Below are 20786 nucleotides of genomic sequence, written 5' to 3'. Positions count from 1 at the left end.
TAAAATGTGCTCTATTCACTACTCATACTGCATGCACTATGTTTATTTTTTAAACCGTTGATATCTTTCCCACCAACCATGTTGCTCTTGCAGTTCTTATAACTCTTGGGGATCCTGAATGGAGACGTGCCAGCTGCAATGCAAAGGGAGGACACAATGAAGGTCTGGTTGCCTACCACACTGCGAGGCAGGAGACCTCCGGTGCACATGACAAAGGGAATGCAAGGAAAAGTAGCTATGCCTTCCACTGAGTCTGAGCTCTGATGTTTTGCACCGTAAGTCTGGGTCCAAAGCTTTTACCTTATTGCACGTTAAAGGTGTGACAGCTGGTGATACTATTGCATTAACCATGAGCTGCTTCTCTCTGCAATAAGTTGCTGATGAGTTTGATGTGTATTTAAACAGCGAACAGTCTAGCTATAGACAAATACATACAGAGAATTTGAAAATGGCAAGCTCTTAGAAAAGGTGTGTCTGCAGTACTTTGAGGAACAGTTTCAACCATTATGAGACTGCCTGGCACATTTTAACTCACTGTCTATGGGTGTGTTACGCTTGGGTTGATGGGAATGTTCTTTACAAGCAGCTGAGCTCCCTGCAAGGGACAAACACCATGGCTGAAGTTGTTTTACCTGCTGGACCTTCAGAGGAACAAAGCAGCGAGCAGGAGATCTCCTGGGTACATTTTTCATCAATGTTTTCAATTGGAGAATAATGGAATCAATCCAGAGGCCAGGGACTAGACTCACAGCTAAAAGCAGCTGGAGCTTTTTGCTCTGATTCTTATGAGTTAAGTCAGCTGAAGAGTAGATGTTTGAGCAGCAACTGACATGATTGGCAGGATGGTTGTAAACTCAGGACCACCTGAAAGCAAAAATAAGCCATCCCTGTTGGATGTGCCAGAGGAAAGGACTGGTGAAGGGTGTAAGGGATGGCTAGCTGTTGGCAAAGCAGCTTCAGAGCATAGTGTTTGCAGTAGCATTCTGGAGAGAGCTCATCCGTGCCAGATTACATTGTTTGAGGCCAGGCATTTTGCAAGGAAGGTGCTGGAGCTAGAAGTGGTGTGAGGGGAGTTTCACCTCTGCAGCTGCATGGGAAAAGGAAAAAATCCAGATGTTAGCACTGGGACTCATGCTATAATAATCACTGTAAAGCTGAAAAAGCTGTTGTCAAAAGGGACATCCCATTGCATGTTCCTCCCAATTCCATTAGCTTTCATGGAGCCATCCTGTCAACAGGGCTGCAGAGCTGATCCAGCTCAAACTGCATCCAGGAAAACCGAGTTATGCTTTTTGTGGCAGCTCACACTTAGGCTGGCTTAAAATGATGGGAAGTGCCAACTCAGACTGCCCTCAGAAGGCCATACCCATACTGCAAGCCTGAGTGACAAGCAGGATAATGGCATTGTCTCCAGAGATTGAGAGATCAAGTGGGGGAGGGGGAATCGCAGCTCTAGTATAACCACCCCGAACTTCAGCTGACAGCTAAACACCCGTGAAGACACCGGCCCAGATTTTAGCTTGTAAAGAAGAAGACAAGTCTGGAGCAAAGAGGTCTATAGGTCATTGGGCTAGAGAGAGCAGATGAGTTTGGTTTGGTGGATAAAATTACTTGCAGTTTTTTCTTGCCTTTATCAGAATTCTTTCCAATATGTCAGTTGATATATTTCTGTTAGAGAATTGCTTTACACTCAGCATATTGCAGCAGATTGATCTTCATCAAGATCATGATGTGATGTCCTTTATCTGGTGATCTAAACTGTGCTGGCCCCTCCTTTGAGTTTGGGGTATTGTAAATTCATGCTCTGTTTGCTCTTTTCCATGCTTCTGCTCTGTGTTTCTATAGTTTGGATTATTTCTTTTCTAAGAGATTAGCTGATGATTTTCCAGGGTGCATTTTTTAATTTCGCCAGGGGCTCTGAATTATTTCTCACTATCTGTGCAGCGATGTACACAGGCTTCTCATTTTGCGGGGGAAATGAGGTTTGTGTAACCTCATGGTATGTGCACCTTACAGCACAACCTGTGTGAGACTACCACATAATCTAAATGAACATAGAAGGTAAGATATTCCTTTTCATCTATAATGGTAGTCTGAATATTTCAGATTATTTAATTTGCTGTTTAGCCTGCCTGACATCTTTGTTTCCTTCCCATATATAACTTCTGACATTGTCAGTGTTTAGTTCCTGTTTCCTTGGCGGTAACAAATCTTATAGATTTTTCTATAAAAAAGTTATGAGGAGTCAATGACATGTTTAAAACCATGCTGTCAGTATTGTACAGTGACTTAGAAGTTTTACAAGTAATTTACAATGCATTTACAGGACAGTTATGTTACCAAGCATCACAGATTACTGCAAACGTAGACTGTATACAGAATCACAGAGTAGTTGGGGTGGGAAGGGACCTCTGGAGATCATCCAGTCCAACCCCCTGCTCAAGCAGGGTCACTGGAGCAGGTTGCACAGTCACATCCAGGCAGGTTTGAATGTCTCCAGAGAAGGAGCCTCCACAGCCTCTCTGGGCAGCCTGTCCCAGTGCTCTGGCACCCTCAGGGTAAAGAAGTTCTTCCTCATCTTCAGGTGGAACTTCTTGTTTGTGCCCATTGCCCCTTGTCCTGTCACTGGGCACCACTGGAAAAAGCCTGGCCCCGTCCTTCTGGCACTCACCCTGAAGATATTTGTAGGCACTGACAGGGTCCCCTCTAAGCCTCCTCTTCTCCAGGCTGAACAGGCCAGCCTGCTGCCACAGATTCCATTGCCTCTTCTAGACAGGTGGATCTCACCCCTCCCTATCAGCCTATAGTCAATGTTGTCATAGAACCCAAACCTCTCATGACAGCACCAGCCATGAAGCTAGAAGCTGATGTGCATTATATGTCTATTTCTGGCTACACCCTTTCCTCTTACTGGTAAAATGGAAGAAAAAATATCTTGGGCACCAAAATTTTTTCACTTTCATCCCCAGGTCTTTATAGTCTTCCTTGATTCTGTCATTCGTGCCCACGGTAAGGAGTAGCAGTGGATAGCAGTCTGTACTCTTGATGAGTTGTTACACCCTCTTGGCAAAAATCTCAGACCTTAGCTCCCAGAGGGCAGTGTACCTCCCGTGAGTCCCTGTCGGGCTGACTGTGGGTGCCTCAATGACCCTTGTGAGAGAGTCACCCGCTACAAGCACTCATCATTTCATTTTACAGCATCCACAGTGAGCTGCTAGTGCAGTTTCTCCTTACAGACCTGGCTTGTGGGTGTCTGTCACTGTTCAAGCTTCATATCTGGTTTTGGTTGTGAGGTTGGAGGGTGGAGACTGAAGAGGAGTCCTGATTTTGTGGGTCACCAGGGTCCAAGGTGCTTCATTCTCTGTGGTGTCCACTACAGGAGCATGGTTCTGAAGCCACCTGTGCATCTACGTCTCAGCTCCTCTACTACAGCGAAGCCTTTTATCTATTTTCTGCAACTTGGCCACCTGATGTAGCACATGGTCAACCAGCGCACACCTTACACAGGTACTTAACTCTTCTCCAGGAGAAGGGTCTGGGCACTTGCTGCAACCAACCATCTGTTTGGGAGTCTCCTTACCCATTCTGTCTGGGGAGAAGCATCAGACATCTCAGGGGCTTTCTCATGCATAAGTAAAATGAGTAGCGTTTAGCATCAAGTAAAGGTGATTTTGCTGGCTGTTGACAAATTATAACAATTTTTAAAAAAGCATTCAAAATAAATGACATTGTGGATATACAATGAGCAATCCAGCAGAATATTAAGAAAATGCTGTGCATTTGAGAGGGTATTTTTAAAATGAAATTTAAAATTGTATTTCTATTATGAAATTTCCAACGTTCTGTAAAAGGTATTTGGAATAGAAAGTACCCTGAAATTTGTAGATTGCTTTAGTCAGATTTGAATATGTTACAAACAGAGCCACTTAGAAATGGTATATGTGTTTGCAAAAACTTCAGTAAAACGTGAAGATTTAAAAAGTACATGACATACTAGGGGAAAAATATGTAATATAATATTTCCAAGTCTCCCAGAAAAAGTTTTCAGAGGGAAAACCCACTATATTATACTCCACTAGAATAAGATAGTGTTATTTTATGGAATAAATCAAATGAAATTTTATAGAAGAAAATTCTCCCTGGAATAAGACAGTGAAAGTAGAGGGGTTATTTTTCTAATACACTGGAAGAAAGGTTAAAAGTCAATGAATTGAAGGCCTTCTTCCCAGACAAAATGAGGAGTGAGAAACACCAGGGGATAGAAGTGTGAAATCAAGAGACAACTTTTTTATCTTAATTACAAAGAGTTTCCATTTTGATTAAGCCCATTTTCCAGCTCAGACTCTTGCTAGGAGGAATTTTAACTGAAGTTGCAAAGAAAGGATAGCCACCTTACCTGAATATTAGGATAACCTTCTGCTGTTTATTAATAGATGGAATTGGAAAAAAAAAAAAAAAAAGATAAATCAGTTGTCTGTCTTGGTTTAATTGTATCTATTAAAGGTATTTATTAGTGTTTCCAGGAAGAAATCAGAGGTGGGCTGGGCTTGTTTTAATTGTTTTGTGTTGACTGATGAACATGAGTGGTAGTCTGTGGGATGAAAGGGTTGTCTCCAGGCACAGAGAGGAGCACAGAGGCACAGGGGCAGGCAGGGGAACCTGCATAACTGTTCCAGGGGAGCCTTCAGCCCCATGGTGAAGATGAGTGCATGGACACACTCTCTGGAGCACCCCACAGGCTGCCCTAGGGGAATGGGACTCACAGTGGGATTGCAGGGAAGAGCCTATTGGGATTACATGAGAAATATTGTGGGATTTTTTAGAGGACGCACCAAAGGTGGGGAAAGGAAGGGATCAAAAAGGGGGGATATGGGGATATCCCAGCCAGAGCCAGAGGCGAACAGGAAGGGGTTGTCGGTGCTGCAAGAACCTGAGTGAGTTCTGTGTGTCTGCGCTGGCTGCATGGCCAGCCATGTGCATGTGTGTATTGCGTACAGGTATTTGCCCCTGCACCTGTTGGGAATAGGTACTTAGCCTTGCTGCTGGCCGGACATGGGGCATGTAGCTCTGGCAGCCTTGCCTTGATTGGGCTGCTGGGTTTGGTAACCCCTGCACACTGAGTACCCTGAAGAAATCGCTGAATGCATGTCATACAGCGCGCTCTGTTGCATGTGCAAGGTTCCTTCGCTACTGAATAGACCGTAGCACTTTCCCTGCAAGTGCTGACGGTGAAAAAGTCCTAGCCTGCTCACTTAGCTGAAGAAGCTGGTGGAGTTCTTAATATAAGCATCATCTTAGCGTTATTCTATATATTGTACTGATATATGTATACAGTATTGACATATTGTATATTGCATATATAAATGGTATTTGATATATTCTGCTGTAGTTCTTTCCATGTTTCCAGACTGTGTCTAAGTTAGTATCACTTAACTATACATTTATCCTCTCTCCTGTTCTTTATGGTGTGGTCTGGAAGTAAAGCACAGTGGTGGGAACCAGCTGAGAGCCCCACTGTCTTAGAGATGGGAGGGAGAGTGCTTCGTCCCCAGAAGGAATGCTGCTCTTCTGCCATCTTGGCATATGAACAAGGTCATATCTGCAAGCAGAGCAGACTGGGACAGAAACCCCTTCACTAAATCCGTGTATGCTCTTCCACAGCTGCATACCTGTGCAGAGCACTGGGATAGACTCAGCCCCCAGCGTGCCCGGGTGGCCAAGGGGGCCAGCGGCGCCCTGGCTGGTGTCCGAAGCGGCGTGGCCAGCAGGGCCGGGGCAGTGCCCATCCCCCCCGCGCCGGGCCCTGTCGGGGCCGCCCCTGGAGCCCTGGGCTCAGCCCTGGGCCCCTCGCTGCCAGAGGGACGCTGAGGGGCTGGATCGTGTCCAGAGCCGGGCAGGGGCTGGGGAAGGGGCTGGGGCACAGGCTGAGGGGGGAGGCAGCCTGGAGAGGAGGGGGCTCGGGGGGGCCCTGATGGCTCCCTACAGCTGCCTGACAGGGGGCTGTGGGCAGGGGGTCGGTCTCTGCTCCCAGGGAAGGAGCGACAGGAGCAGAGGGAACGGCCTCGAGCTGCGCCAGGGCAGGGTTAGGGTGGGGGTGAGGGGACATTTCTGCCCTGGAAGGGTGGTCAGGCACCGGCACAGGCTGCCCGGGGAGGGGGCACCCGCACTGGGGGCGTTTCAGAGACGCGTAGATGTGGCGCTTGGGGACAGGGTTTAGTGGTGGCCTTGGCAGTGCTGGGGTAATGGTTGGGCTTGGTGATCTCATACGTCTATTTCCAACCAAAATAATTCTGTGATTCTATTCTATGACAACCCCTGTGCCTGGGGTACGTGGAAAGGTTCCCAGAGTAAATCGAAGCACGATGGTGTGTGGCAGGCAGCATCCAGTTATTGCCAGTATATCCTCGTCCCTGTGTGTTTGGGCCTGCGCTGCTGCAGGGCCCCAGGAGCATTCAGAAACTGGATCTCTGAGTATTTGATATTTTTGGCCAGCGTAGCCAAATCTGAGGGAAAAGGCAAGATGGGCAGGAGGCTGGAGCATAATCGTTTGCCTGCCCACTCCTGACCCTGCCTGCTTGCAGCTCGACTAATCTGCCCGTCCATGAATTTTACAATCCAAATTACGTAGGCTAAGTATTGCTGTACTTGGAAGGACCCCCACCTCCTGCAACGTATGTTATCAAGAGTTGCAGAGAAGTGACTTTATCCTGCCTCGTGCATGTAAGCGTAAATTTTATATGCAGAAAAAGATGCTAACACCTTTAGAACTGACCTTGGGAACTGCAATTTTTGTTTTGTTTTGTTCTACTTGTTTTTTATTCTTTGCAGGTTCTGAGAGACGAAGGCAGCTCTCTGTTTTTAATTACTGTAAGTAGCTCATAAGTAGCTGGGACAGCTTTTTATGCAACCTGATTTGAATATATTCCAGGCTGCAGATAGACACCTATTTTAAAGGCACAGCATGCTCATCGTGGCTTTCTGCCAGTCAAACAGTTGTCACTTGCTAGACAGTCCTAAACAACTTATGCTCCTTCCTCAATTTGCTGTCTGTCTGATGGATGGAAATGGCAGGGCTTCTCCCCATCCCCCTCCCCTTTCTGTTCCCCTGAACCAGTGTTGCCACATGGCAGGAGAATTCGGCCGCTGCTGCTGAGCACAAGGCGCTACTGGTGCTGCTGAGCCCAAGGCTTGGGCAAGGACCTCCGAAACGGAGCAGAGCAGACTAGCAGCGCATTTCCCCACGCATCCTCTGCTTTCCGCAACTCCTTGGGGTGGATATGGAGGTGTGGAGGGTTTAGTTGGTTTTATTTTGCTTTTTCAAGTTTTAAAGCTCTCTCAAGACTGAGAGAAATGAAACCCAGATCTGTTTTTTCTTAACTCTGGGCAGCCAGGTTATGTATAGATTGTGCAAGTATTGTGGTCTGGCCCTGTAACAATAACACTCAGAGACCTAATCTGAAGCAAAGCTAACATGATAAGTGCATGGAAATATTTATTTTTCTGTTTTATGTCTATGGCACAGTTATGGGGAAGCTTTGCTACTATATCAGATCAGCAGCGAAGCACCCAATGTAGCTCAGCAGCCCTACAGAAGGCTCAGCTGAACCTCCGTATCTTTTACTCCATCTCCTCCCTTACCTTGTTGGACTCCTTGCTTGCTTGCAGGGCTACAGGCTCCAAGTATTTTGAAGTCCTTAGAAATATTCTCTCTGGACTACTGAAAATATTCTATACTTCTGGTCCTGGTTTTGAGACTTCGGGAGCCTTTATGGTTTTATGTACATTTTAAAGACTTTTCATTAGCCAGTGACTTTCTCTCAATTCAGTCAGATTTTGGCTGCTGGCCATCTGGGGCAAAAGCACACAGTGGTACCAATCCTGCACTTCACAAAAATTATTATTTGTGGTTTCTAGAATTTTTCCATTTAAATTTTCAGGCAAGCTTTGCACAGCCAGCTTTGCTAAACTTTTGACCCTATGAGGAAGAAAAAGCTATCTTCATTCTGATGCTTGTGCTTCTTAATTATACCCTAAATATTGCTCTGTGTAAAATTATTTTCTCCCTCTTAGAAATAGAAGTCTTCCATAGCCTGCCATCATCTCGGAGACTTTGGGTACTTTTCTTGTCTTTCTGTTCTTCCTTTGCTTGGCTGAGATGACATGCAGCACACCTACTAGTTGATGAAGAGAAAAAGAGGAGAAAAGAAATTTTTCCCTCTATATCTTTTCTCTTTGCTGTACATTTTATTTCTGACTGAGCCCTTTGAACAGTTCAAGCTGCTGAAGGAGGCTGGTCATGGTACAAAACACTGTTCCCCCGTTCCTTTTCTGGTTTAGTGTTGCTGGTTTTAGCTATTTCTTATGCCTTTTCCTAGGACTTTATTTTAAGAAGCAAATAGTTTTTATTTAAATAATTATCTTCAACAATAACTCACTGCCTGCCAACAATGTCTTTTCTGTGCCTATGGTGTCGCATGCATGGTATTCAGGTTCCTTATACTCTGGTCTCTGGACATTTATAGAAATGAAAAAACAGAACATGCCTGTTAGGTTGTTCAGCACATTTCCTTGACAATGTGGATATAGGATATTCTCTAGTTCTTCCTACATTTCCTACCTTACCTAATATCAACTATATTCTTTAGTATTTCCATTTGTTTAGTTTGTTTTCTGCTTCCCTAAGTCCCAGACACTAAGGTATTGCACATTTAACCTTTTCCATTTTTCTACTACTACTAGTAAAATGGATGTCACCCATAAAAATCTACTGACTTGCCTCTGATTTGCTCTTGTGCGAGGCCACCCAGTGATTTCAAGTCTCCTTAATCTATTCTATGACAGCATGTATCTAACTACAGACATTTTCTCCGTGCTTGATGTTTATGCAGTTCAAATATGTTTAAATATCTATTTGTCTTTCCATCTTTGTCAAATGTTTGCCCTCAGCTTTTTCAATTTCTCCTTGCAAGGCAAGTTTTCCAGACCCTATGTCTTTGTGTTTGTTTTTGGCTTTTTCTCAGAAGTCACAATCTGTCAATGCTAGAGCTAGTTGGGAATTTTCCAGTGAAAAGCTTCTTTGTTTTTTTTTTTTTTAATTGGTAAGTATTTTTTTGTAAAATTGGACACAATTCTCTTGCAGGAAGTATTTGATCCCCCTGCCCCTGGCTATGTTTTAGGTTGGTATGATCTGAATAGAGACTTCTAGTTTTGTGAAGCCAAACGGATGCTTCTTTCTTCTGGTTAACTGGCCAAAATATCAAAAATATTCTTAATATTCTTTGTGGAAGAATTCAGACACCTAACCACATGGCAGCCCCTCAGCTGGTTGAAACACTGTGTTGAAAATCCCAATACTGGAAAAGAGTGGAAGATCATGGGAGATACAAATTGGCTGAGGCTCCCTTCCACAGGAGAAAACCACCTCAAACATTACGTATAGTGGCCAGTAAGGAAGAAAGGGACAATTTTCAAACTAAGGTGAATATTGCTGATATTGGCCACCTTTCCCAATGGCAGCATTACGGAGTAGTTACTATTGAGGAAGCTGTAGGTGTTCACTAGTTTTGAACTCAAGAAATATTCTGAATGGCTTCTCGCTGCTGCAGGTCAGCAGCAGGTTCATTCATTACTATTACTACTGATTTCCCAGAAAGATGCACTTAATTAAGCTGGCTGCTACCACCACGTGAATTTTAAGGCAAACTGCTAATGTGATCTATTTAATCCACGCACAATTGAACACACTGCCAATACTGCCTATAGTAATACAAAAATGTTGTTATGATTACTAAGACTGTGTGCTAAAAGACTGAAGACATTTTGTCACTTGGCATCCGTAAGGTTTAAAATATGTTGGCTACGGTTTAGCATTAAAAAAAGCCTAAAAAAAAGGAAAAGAATAATTGTTACTAAAATATCTCACCACTCCTAAACATGTTGTGTTGTAGCAGGGCAACAAGGCGGTTGTTTTAGCTGGCTCTAGCACCTCTCCCCAGCCGCTGTGTTTTCTGTATTTCCCTCTTTTGCCTGTATTGGGCTCATTTATATCTATTTACTGCGACACGGGGTATGCTGGGACAATCTGGAGGAAAAAGAAAGCTGGGGGATGGAAATTCAAAGCCTTAGGATTAGCAATAACAAATTCTCAATTATATTGCGATGTGTTTCCTCAGAAATCCCTTTGCATATATAAGGCTCCTTGAGTGAGCTCATTATCTCCCAGTACGTAGAAATCTATTTTGCCATTGCTCAGCCAACACTAATGTATTTATTATTCATCTGATACTAGACCAGGCTTTAAACTGTGTAATGCTTTCTTTACCATTTCATTGTTTATTTGTTTTAATGAATACCCATGAGCCAGAGCCTGAATGCAGACCTGTTGTTTTACTCATGGTTGGCAGGAAAGACTTCAAAAGAAAATGTCTTTCATTTTTTTCAAGGTGTTAAAATCCTAACTGGAAGTTATTTAAATGACAATATTATTTCTTCCCTTTTCCAGATATTCATGTGCAAAAATACTGGAGCACTTAGCACTTTGCAAAATGAACCTTGTTTAACATTCTTTTCTATCATGGTGGTAACAGAAAACTAAGCACTATGAAAATCTTAGTTCATTGCTGCTTCAGTTCACTCCAGAAAATGAATGCATCTGATCATTGCTAGGCTTGTTTATGAACTACCAAGTTTGAAATTAATTAATATCTCTGAAAACAATGCTTCTGAGAAGAGCTAGAAAAAGAACCAGCTGAACAGGGTGGCCATGTATGATGTTTGAGCTACTACAAGAGCCAATTTGACACTTAGAAGCCAAAGCAGGGAATTCCAAAAAGTGAAAACAAAGTTATTTTCCCTCTAGGTCATCCTGGTGAGACCTAGAATGGTGCATTTTATATACCATTCCACAGTCATCCAGTGGAAAAATGCAGGAAAATAACCTAATTCCCCATGGTATACCAAAGTAAATCCCATCTGTTGCCTTTGTACAAGAAAATCAGAAGTAACTAAAAGAAATTATTTAATCGTACTCCAAAATAGCAAAATAGGAAGAAGATTCTTGAGCAATAGAGGTCTAATCAATAGATTCCAGCACTGCATGGCACAAAGCTAAAGCAAAGGTGTGACACCATAAAAAAGAAAGCACAGGATTGTGGCAGTGATGACAGTAGTCGCTTTGACAAGTGACTTAGCGATTATGTTGCCTAGTTTGGTCTTTCACCCAATGTGCTCTCTCGCCAAAGGCAGGAGAACAGGTCTGGCCATCCAAATGGCCCCTTTCTACCAACACGATCCTCAAATCTGCTTTCTGGTGTGTACCGGGCCAGGCAGCACCCCTGCTGAGGCTGCACACCCTGCCTGGGCTCGGCTGGGGCCAGGCGGGCTCCCACCGAAGGGACCGTGCCCCACGCAGCGGCGTGGCAGGGGGAAATTGAGCTCCTTTCCATCTCCAGCTCTTGCTGAAAAAATACACGTCCACTTTCATTTTCCATTTCTTTTGCAGTTTGAGTGACTGGGCTCGCAGTTGGGACTGAGTAGGTTGTTTCTGTGCGAGCCACTGAAGTGTCGGAGTTTGGCTTATATTCAGCTACAAAGAGTTTAAAATAAAGTATTGAGGGAAATCAGCGGGAGAATGGAAAAATCATGCTGTATGAGGCAGAACACGTTCACCCTCTGTGAAGTTAAGGCTAATGATAAGTCTTGCACGCTGATAAAACCAATAGGGTTTATTTGCAGTGTGTTAAGTTTCTGTTATTGTAATGCTAGAGCATATACAGGCATGTAAGTGTGCTAAAGTGACATGAGCCAGGCCAAAGCTTGATACGCCTGTGAATTCTGCCCGAATACTTCAGTATGACAGCTGGAAAATGTAGAGGATGAGGGTGGACTGAGAGAGAAACAAACAGTGGAGAAAGCAGTCCTGGAGCTGCACTGGCTCTGCGCTCTGTGAAACAAAAGCAGCTTGTGTGAGAGCTCCCATGTTAACGTTCCTGGTGGGTTGAATTCCACGTACTTTGTTATTGCAAAAAGTCCCATTGAAGTTGGTCTTTTATTAAGACTTGAAGCAGGTAATAATAATAATTCATAAAGTATGCTGAGGCTGACTAGGTATTCCTAGCACAATAGTCTCCCTGCCTACAGCTTTACTAGTAAATAAAACAGAACAGGGATTGTTCACTGGCCCTGAGGCCAGAGCATCACTTGTGTCCAGAGAGCTCAACGTTTGTTCCTAAAACAGGCTAGCTGAGTCCGGACCTGGGCGAACCCATGAGCATCCCCAAGCATGGCTCTTGTACAGGACTTCAGCACATCTGGTTCACCTGGGCTTTCTGAGGAGCAGCAGGATGGGACCTTCCCCAGCTGTCTGTGCTTCAGACGAAAGGTAAAGCAGCTTTGTAGGCTTTTCCAGAAGGATCACAGGATCTTTTTAAATATTTTCCTAACAAGAAAAAGGGAAAGACTGCAATATCAGACACACTGTGAAATCAGTACAGCTTGCTGAAAACGAATTTTGAAGAAATATTGGGTTATTGAGAAAAAAAACAACCAACCTTTCTCTTTTTCTTCCACACAACAAAACTCATTTTTCTTGGATCTCTTCACCTGAGTAGAGATGGAGTGAGTCGGGCTCTGAGCCTTTGTGCACGCTCCTTAGTTGCTTGGTACTTTTTCCATCGACTCTCCAATGCAAAAATGCATAAGAAAATTCTTCATGTGGGACCAGAAGCTAGATATCCCTTCAAACCAGAGATGCACCTGTTAGCCAGACCAAAGCCAGGCTCTGCTTTCCTTAGTCTGTGTCTCTCACGTGCCCCATAAAGACGAGGCATTGCAAGAAATGGAAGCAGTGTGATTCCACCTCAGTCTTGGCTCCCTCTTGGGATACGGGAGCAATCACATCAAGTGCACTCGGGCTGAGAGGAGCCTCAGGATTGTTTCCAGCTCTCTGTGTGAATCCTGCACTTAAGAAATTATTTTACCAAGGTGGAGAGTAGCAGAAGTATGCCCATTATGATGGGCTTTTGCATTGAAATGTCTGAATTATTGAGACATTCAAATGCACCAGGTCAGTCTGGGCTCACAAGTGGCATTTGGGACTGCTCAGGTGCCTGGGGAGATCAGTAGTCAAAGTGAAGAAATCAATTACTTTCAGGTTCCTCTAAGGCTGAGCAGATGTCTGAGAACAGCTTCTCAGAACTCGTCTCAAAGAATGTTGTTCCTTGTTCCTCTGAGCTCAAACTGAGGCCGAATTTAAGGGAGAGCAATCAATCTCCACAGTTTTCATTTTTTTTTTCTTCTATCTAATCTTATATTCTGGACTCCAAAGAGAATTTTCCATAATACATGAAAAACAATGCAAATTTGTTTCTAGTAACTGAAGGGAAATGAGGAGACCTGCATGTGGCCAGCAGATATCTTGCAAAGTTCCCAAGGTTCACCAACACGGCCTGAGAACAGTCAGAGCAGGACACCTTGGCTGAGATTGTTCCCTGTTGTCACCGTTTTCTCACGGGTGACAGGACTGGCGTTGCCTCGAGCCTGCAGATTTGTTTGCAACCCTGGAAGGTCTCCCCCAGCGCACTTGCTGCAGCAGGTACCCCCTCAATGTCTTCCTCAGGGTGCTGGGAGGGCAGAGCCCTGGAGTATGCCACTATTTGACTGGCTTGGGAAGTTTTTCCCTAGGACATGAGATGATGTTTTGACCTGTGGGATGTGCTGCTCCTACCAGAAGTAAGTGCCAACGGTCAGGAACCTTGTCTGCTCAGCAGCCAGGTCAGGCAGGGGAGATGGTAAGCCCCTGCTCTCAGCTGCTACACCAGCAGGACAGTCTGGCGTCTTTCTCTCTCAAATTTAAATTCAGTGATTACTGTGTGAATACCTCCCTGGTGTGATGGCAGGAATGCTGACACCAGCCCCAGACTGAAGCCTCCACCTACGCACTGGCTTGGTCCAAGGGGCAGAGCACTGGACCAGGACCCGTGAGATGTGCATGGGTCTCGGCTGTGCCCTCAGCCTCAGCACCCACAAACAAAACAGCTTCTTTCCAGTGCTTGCCCCTCCTGCTCGTTCCCCAGCCTCCTTGTACCCCATCCTGCTCCGCTGCCACCCATTCGGCACAGGGAAGGTGGTCTTGGCTACTGGTGTGATAAAAAATAATGATAATGACTGTGGCTCAGCATATGGCCACCAAACTTCAATAAACAGGCTTCATGGAAATGGGTCTATTTAAAAGGCTTCTGCCATTTTTTCGAGTGTCAAGATATTTTGTGTGAAACAAGGAAAAATTGTTTAATGTGGAGGTTTTATCCACAGCTTAAATGGAGGCTTTGGAAAAATGAAAGGCACACCTTTAAATGAGTGTTAGCCATTTTCTACTGACCTCTAGATATTTCAGTCCTGCTTTGGAAAAATAATAACAAAAAATATTTTTTATAAATTCTTTCTCAAGTGGCTTTTTATTTAAACAGATGCTTTCATTGGTAAGATGGAAACCTTTTTTTATTTTCAATAAAATGCCAGGCTTTAGTGAAGAGAAAATGCAAATCTAAAATCACTCATCTCCTCTTTCTTGCAAGCACAAAAATCTTTTGTTCCTAAACAGAAATTAAGTGGGGGAGAAAAAAAAATCCCAACCCCATGACTTGAAAGAAAATGTAGCAATACTTATCAAGCTCTCCCTCTCTTTCCTTGGTATTTAGAAGGCTCAATTATATTTTCTTGTTGGCATTAAGGTTCTTAATTATGCAGTTGTCTGTTTATTTTGAATAACTGAAAGACTGTGCCAGAAAAAGGAGCAGAGAGGGAAAGAGAGAGGGAGAAGGAAAAGATAGAAACTCATTACCTCTTGCAAACTGCTAATCATTGTAAATGGCCACAGAGGCCAAAGGAGACTGCAGAAAATTACTATCAAGCGTGAAGGAATAAAAATACCCTAGACTGTATTACTGGGAGGGGGGTAGAAGAAAAAAGTAAAGAAATCTTGATACTAAAGCAACTAAACTGGAAAGAGTAATGGAAATAAAGCACAGCAAGGGGTCCTGGCAAGTCCTGTAAGCAAAAAAATAAATGAGGGGAGGTAGGAAATGGGGAAAGAAATTGATTTTATCGTTATGTGCTGAATATATTGGCAGAATCCATCTCTGTATCAGAGGGTGCTCTTGCTCTTCTATTAGCAGGGCTCCGCAAAGCCTTGTTTTATTCAGTTTTTCACATCACCTCCCTGTCTGTTCCCACTCTCCTTCCTTCCCTGGCTGTGGCTGCATGGGGAGGGCAGCTCTGCGCCCTGGACCACCTGGCAGAGCTCAGGCAAGCGGGCACGGAGCATCAGCCCAGCTGTCTCGGAGGGTGGCATGCGCTTTCGGCTCCAGCTTTGACCTCTGGCTCAAACCCTTTGCCCATAGCCATGCTCTTGAGGATCAATCAGCGTCTAGGATTACTAAAGAGGCTCAGCCAGATTGCAGATAGAAAGCTTCAGGTGTTGAAAATAATATCAAAGTAGCAGCCCTTGTGGGCCCTGCTTCATGAATTCTTCACAGCGCTGGCCGCGGTGGTCCCCGAGCTGGTTAAGGGCTTTATGGCTTGCTCAGCAGCCCAGGCTAAAGCTGTGTCGCTACCAAGTGAATTCACAGCTAAGAAAGCTTTCCCTCTCTGCTTTTACCTCTATCAATATTAAAGAAGATAAAAGTGAGTCACTGGATGGGGAATATTGCTCCTAGAGTTCGGCAAAGAGACCTGCTGAACCAGAAGAGAGTAATTTAGCAACGTATATTTCACAAGAAAGCACAAAGAAGTATCTGTGCAAACAAAAGGAAAATGAACTTCATTTTGGCAAAGAACGGTTTAGAGAAAGAGGCTCAGATTGCAGAAAAATTGTGTCCTGCAGCCTGGGATTTTTTTCCTAGTTGTGTTTATGTCTTTTTATATTTAGATTTAACTTACATTCAAGACTTGCTTGTGATCAGATTCTGTTTTTGAAAATGCTAAGCTGATATAAAATCATGCAAATGATACTCGACATCCTCAAAACCACAAAACAAATATTTACATTGTCAAAACCCCCTGAAAATATACATTAACATTTATGTTAACGTTCTGCTAAGTTTCCAAAGGGAGTTGCTACAGTTCCATATCCAAATGCTTGCATGTATGGATATTTATGTGCATGAAAACTAGGAAGAGCCCATTGTCTAGGCACAGTGGCAACACATAGTAACCTTTCCTTTTAATGCTAATTTATTTGATCACTTTTGTGTTTTAAGAAGAAATTTGTTTATTCAAAACCAGCATTACTTGTTTTGACACAAAAATTCAGCCCAACCAGCATCTAAATTTTACTCAGCTGAATGCAGCAATGGGTTACACAAGGCTCAGCTCAGCCCCTGCTTAGGGTCTCTGCTACCCTCCTGATGGTGCCAAATCATGTGGATTCTGAATAATTCTCTATCCTAAACCCTCAATGTGCAAAACATGTCGCTGGCCAAAGTAAAAGTCTTTAGTTCCTTCCTCTTGCCACCCTGAAAGCAGCCGTACTCCTGTGCTGTATGACTTGTGCTTGCTGGGATTGGCACATGGAGCCTGGGGTGGATGGGTGAGTGGTCTCTTGGGGGGTCTCATGTGGGGTGTTGTTTTGAATGGGCGAGGGGGTGTTATTAATTCAATATACAATATATAACCTGTATATAATACATAATATAATATTAATACATAACATATAATAACATAAAGTTAAATATACAGGAAATATACTTGTCTTCTCTCTTCAGCATGGAAAACTAGGGTTTCTAAGTTGTAAGTCAGCAGAAGAGCTTTCTCCTAAAGTTCTTTCCCTTTCCCCATGTTCTGTGCAGTGCTGGGCACTCCACCACTGGGATCTAGCCCCGTTCAGCAGCTCACCATGGTGTCATTTCTTCAGTGAGTACATGAAGGATGGATGCTTGCAGACGGCATTTGCAAGGACCAGGCTTTCTGTACATGTGGCAAGCTAAAGTTAAGTAAGCACACTTTATGCACAAGTTTTATGTTACTATTTTATAAAATAAAAGGCTCCTGGCTGCTGTTAGTACCTATGTGTTGATGGGTACAGGATCTATGTCCAGCATGAGGATCTTGCCCAAATTTCTTGTGAAAACTAAATTATCTCATGATGTTCAACTCAATTTTCCTGGGGGGACCTGGGTGAGAAATGTATTGTGTGAACACTTCGCTCTGTATTGTCTAGTTTAGCAGTTATTATTGTTATTATAGATCATATATATAATTTATATATTATGTATTATTATGTTAGAAGTTAGCTATTATTGAAAAATCTCTTGGGAAAAGGGTGAAAAGATTTAAATGGAGACATTATTAGTATGGAGTAAGGGGAGAACAAAAATTAAATTTGCTCTAATGCTCAAGTTTCTGCCTGTGGGAAAATTGCATGTAGAGAGTTGAGCATGTGTGTGAGTTGGGGTTACTTTTCATACCAGAGGCCAGTTGTCCATTATTGTTTTAGGAGGCAGTTGATATACTTTTAGAATGAGAAGTAAGGGGAAATAAGGCTGGTCTGGGACAGCCCGTGCTGGTCAGGCTGGGTTCTGCACTCTGCCTGCGGGGACTGCTGGATCTGCATTGCCATCCTAAGGCTTCGGGTAAGTGCTTCCATATCAGCTCATGTATATGTTGATCTAATGAAAACCATAAGAGGTTCATTCCTGAAGTGATGTTCAGTTTTGGGCCAAGTTTAACAAATGCTGGACCTGACACTTTCCTTTGGCTGATTTGGCTTTTTCTTAACCCAAACCTACTGTGTGTTCTGCTTATCAAAACAACAGCACATCAGAAAGCTCCCTGGGTGCACACTCAGCTTAGGAGCACTAATAGCACACTTACCTGACTCTGTAGTGCATTTTCTAACCCACGTCTCTTTCCCTTCACTTTTTCTTCTGCTTTCTCACCCTGTTGTCCCTATTATGCTCTGTGGTTCGTTTTGTGAAATGTGTCTGAAATGCAGCACTTTTTGTCAGTCCCCAAAAGAGTAGGGGAAATAGAAGAAGCACATCTCCATTGTCATTTTCTGGTTGTTCAACACTTGCTTGTAACTCTATGGCCTGACATCCTCTTTCCTGGGAGAAGTTAAAAAATATACTGGAACAGGAATATTGCCATCAGCCCATCACAAAGGTACTATCTGTCTGCTGCTTCATTCCGACTCTTGCAACCACTTTTTTTTTTTTTTTTTTCCTGGCTGAGCCAACATTGCTAATTTCTTGTTTATTGCTGGTACAGATTTGCTTTTACATTTTGATATCTCTCCAGCCTCTGTTCTCATGTGCCCTGTGCACTGGTTATTACGTGCTGAGCACAGCATCCCAACCAAAGGAGGAGAAAAATGCTACGCAGCGGCAGTGAGCAAGCAAACAGCTCTTTGCAAAATTCCCTGCTTTCCCTAGCAGAAAAATGTTTGGTAAATTCAGCCCCGGTGGCAATGATGAATGGGGTGTTTTCCAGTGTGCTGGAAGTGAAGTGCCATGGCTTTGTTTTGGAGAGGTGACGCAGGTCCTATGCAGCTGATCATCCCAGAGTCATCACGCATATGTAACCTGCGATGTATTAAGATGAGGATGATAAAATGAGCACTGAGTAGTTTAGATTTACTGTTTCATTTTAATCAGCCCACAGCTCATTACAGATCACCTCAGATAACGACTGATGGTTTCCATGAACCAGTTATTTGACAGTAATCTTTCTTTATTTTACATATCTCAAGTTTCAAGACAGTTTTCTAAAATTCTGTTTCCCAAGAGAAGTCCTGCTGAAGAGATGTGCAGCCTTGCCAGAGGTCTGCTTTATGTAAATCTTAAACTGACAATTCAGCCTCAACATTTCAGATCTGATACCTACTCTCCTTTAAAAAAAAAAAATATGGAAAAAAAGAGAAAAAAAAAAGAAAAAAAAAAAAGGCGTAGGTGGTCTTCGAGAAGTTTCCATTCTGATATGGTGCACAGTACTAGAAAGAAGTAGTGTGACCTTCTTTTAACCCTTCAAGAAACTCACTCTTTTCTTTCCAGATTGGAAGCTTTCCACCAGCAGTAGTAATCTGGGCCGAGCATGTTTGCTTTAGACCATGCAGGAGTAGAACAGAAATATTATGATAGCAGAAGTGCAGTGGTGTGTTCCTTGGCACAGATACCCAGAGATTTATTTGAAGAGCTGAAGGTAGTGTCAGATGCCTGGTTTGTATTCCAGGGGACTGTGCCCACAACGTGTATCTGGGGGTGACAGAAGTGGCAGCGCTGTCAGGTTGCTCACAGTGGTGTCACGAGATACGGAGCGATGGTGTGATAGGGCTCGAGCCAGTGAAGCACTGTGATTTGAGCACAGGGGAGGTTCCGTGCTTCCTGTCCCGATGCCTTACGTCTCCTCCATGCAGGACGTTGTAACTGAGCTTGTATCACCAGCTGGAAAACTAAGCCTCTTTCTTTCTCTCTCCAGAGGGTCCCCTGCATGCACCCCGGTCAGAGCCTTATGCCGTCCTCCTTACACCCCCCTTTGATTTCCTAGCCAGCCACCCGTGAGTGCAGTGCTGTTCTCGACCAGGCAGACTAAACTTGGCTCCCCACACTGTGAAAGTCAGTTCCTTTTGGTCGTCTGGAGAAACTGAGCAATGCCCGAGCTCTCCCACTCTCGCTGGCACATAGAGAAAGGGAAATTGTGGTCGGCTATCAAACTCCGTTCTGCCAAATGGCAGTTCAGTGCAGCACCACGAGTTTGCCAGCCGAATCACTCATGCCTCGGTGGGAAAGGAAAAGGCAAAATATGAACTTGTTCAATTTCCAAGACCCTTTGGGAACCCACTGAATGAGCTGTAAGAGCTCCAGTAAATCTGAATTATTGTTTGATCTAATCATTCTGATAAACAATGGATGATGCAGGGTCCAATGGCAACAAAAGAAATGGATGTGTCCCAAAAAGATGAAGTGAAACATGGATAAAATAATGTAGTCATAAAACTCCATAATATTAGCCTCCTATATTTAGATTTTTTTCAGCAGCTAGCCAACGACAAATGTGCTCTTGACAAACTGAATCCATAGCTTAATAATGAGAGGGACTTTACAGAAAAGGTTTTGTGGCGGGGAGGATAGGAAGGCTCGGATTTTTTGCCTAGTGGTGCTTTAGGTAACTGGCATTTTGACTACACATTAGAAAAGAGCTTATGAAAATAGCTGAACCAGAGACCAGAGGGTTCACATACTTCAGTCAAACTCCACTAAGCCTTTGCTCTGACAGCTTCACTAGGCAGCAGAGCAACTGTCACTTCTACAGGACTTGTTGTTAGGATCTGTTGTTATTCTGCTTCATTTTAAAAACCAATATGCATCAGCCCATTTGCCAACAGCACCTTCTCTCGAAGAGGGTTTCTCCCACAGAAGGCAGCTATTTTCAGACACTGACTTCAAGTCATCCTGGAGATTTTGTCGTGTGTCCAGGTGATTTTTAAGAACATCTGTCTGTTTGCAAGGGAGTAGCATAGTCCTCAGTGGAGTTATTCCAATAATTTATAACACACATGTGGTATGAGTTATGATTATATGTATGCAAACCCGGCTGCAACATGCTTTTCTGCGATGTGATGTGCGTGGCTTTATGTTCTTCTCTTTCTTTATGCCTCTTCTACACTATATGACTTTTTATCCTTGTTGCTTTTCACTCCACCGCACGAGTCCCAGCAATCAGCCAGAGAAGATGGGAGCCAGCCTGGTTCAGGAGGCCAGCCTGGACAGACAGAGAAAAGCAGTGTGGGACTG

The 20786-nt window shown here is 43.8% G+C and overlaps 1 long non-coding RNA gene across 1 annotated transcript in view; it reads left to right on the top strand.

The window, feature by feature from the left end:
* Window positions 1-20786, top strand: part of LOC308060580 — a 63901-nt gene that overhangs the window by 27718 nt on the left and 15397 nt on the right. Inside the window, exon 1 of the long non-coding RNA XR_013926799.1 lies at window positions 1-20786. This exon is cut by the window's left edge and continues 27718 nt beyond it. This is a non-coding gene — a long non-coding RNA (uncharacterized lncRNA).

The sequence above is a fragment of the Falco punctatus genome (assembly GCF_963210335.1).
Source record: "Falco punctatus genome assembly, chromosome: 3".
Taxonomy (NCBI): Eukaryota; Metazoa; Chordata; class Aves; order Falconiformes; family Falconidae; genus Falco; species Falco punctatus.
This window is presented reverse-complemented; position numbering and strand designations above follow the sequence as displayed.